This window comes from Eucalyptus grandis, chromosome 11 (assembly GCF_016545825.1).
Source record: "Eucalyptus grandis isolate ANBG69807.140 chromosome 11, ASM1654582v1, whole genome shotgun sequence".
In the NCBI taxonomy this organism is placed as follows: Eukaryota; Viridiplantae; Streptophyta; class Magnoliopsida; order Myrtales; family Myrtaceae; genus Eucalyptus; species Eucalyptus grandis.
Window position 1 is genome coordinate 28,778,374 of NC_052622.1, and position 1,669 is coordinate 28,780,042.

Sequence of the window (1,669 nt, forward strand, 5' to 3'; positions counted from 1 at the left end):
ATGCAGGTCCTAGAGTAAATTCCATGTCCCAAAAACTGAGAATCGGTTCTAATAAGTTAGGTTCCATATTTAGAACTTATCCACCTTTTGGAATCAATTGCCTCTAATTGTTGTAGATGTTGTGCAAGCTATGTGGCAGGAGGCTCTTATCATAGCAGATCTAATGTGGTGTTCATCTATGGACTAGTGAACAAATGCAACTAGTGCTAATAGCGTTGTTATGAGTAATGTGAAGAAATGTGGTTGATGTGACTGGCACTACTATGAAATAGATCTAAGGGCGGTGAGTTTGGTGGTGGTGTTTGTCTGTGGATAGAAATGCGATCTTTGTTGCTAGCATTATTACGAACACCATTGAGAGATTGGCTGGTGTTATTTCGGAACAATGTTGTGGATCAACATTGAGAGAGATATTAGTAGTTATTGAAAAGGAGGATGACATGATATACAGTATCTGCTCTTGGTGTGCATTGTTGTTCACATGGTGCACCTTAGCATCATAGGATCATCTAACTCTAATACCAAGCTAAGTATTAAGGAAGAAAGAATTAAGGAATTTTCAGTTTATCTAAGTGTTACCTAATGAAAATTACATGGCCTATGATAAACATTATTAGATGACACATGATTAGATCAAATACGATCAATCAAGGATATGCAAATCAAATACACAAGAATCTCATTGATATGCATAATCATAAGAAATAAGATGATTATTTTAAAAATCTCTAGAAAACATCAAAATTATATCTAAGAAAATCATGTAGTGCCGAATGCCATCGAGATGCTTATTTAGTAATCAAATTATGAAAACTTATAGTTTTAAAGCACTTTTTTTTTTCATGTTACTTATAATAAATATTTTGAAAATCAAAATTTATATAATTAGATAATTAAGAAATATATTAGGATACTCATTAACAGGACCTATATTACACATTTACAAAAAGCTTTAGTCCATGCTAAAAGAAAAGAAGGAAACAACAATTTCTAGTAACTTAAGAAAGAGACGGAGCCATATATAATGTGATTTCATAATTATCGTTGAATGAATTATTTTTGTAAAATTCCACATACGGACATGGCAGTTCCACTATGGTTTGACATAGGTAATTCAACTCAGATGATACTTCGCTTAAGATATAGAAAAAAAATCTTCTTTCTACATTCCGATTGGTGATGGATTTGCACAAAAATTTTGGATTTTTCTTTTAGTTTCTCACCTCTCTTCTATGTATATATATGTGTATATGGTGCTCATGGGAATCGAACTCAGACTGTTTAGCAGCAGGGCCACATTACTGTTGGCAATTTTAGACTTGACTTAGTTAACGAATATTTTTACAGGTAAAAATATTAGCAAACAAAAGAAAAACGACCATCTCTCTCGCACACACAACTATACTGTCTTACTCTGAAATGCAGCTCCGCCAATGTCGCCCTCCACGTTGCCATCAGCCCCTTCAAGCTGTCGTGGTCGTCACTTTGTCGTTGGCCTTCTTACCATTCTCCTTGGTAGATTGTGATTATATATGACATGGTGGTGGGTGGTAACAGAGATGACAACGACGTGGTTCCAGAGGTGACAAAGCAGGGAGCAAGGGAGTGTAAGCCGGCTGAGGAGAGGATAGGTTCGGCTTACTTTGATTTTTTATTGCTGCTTACTTAT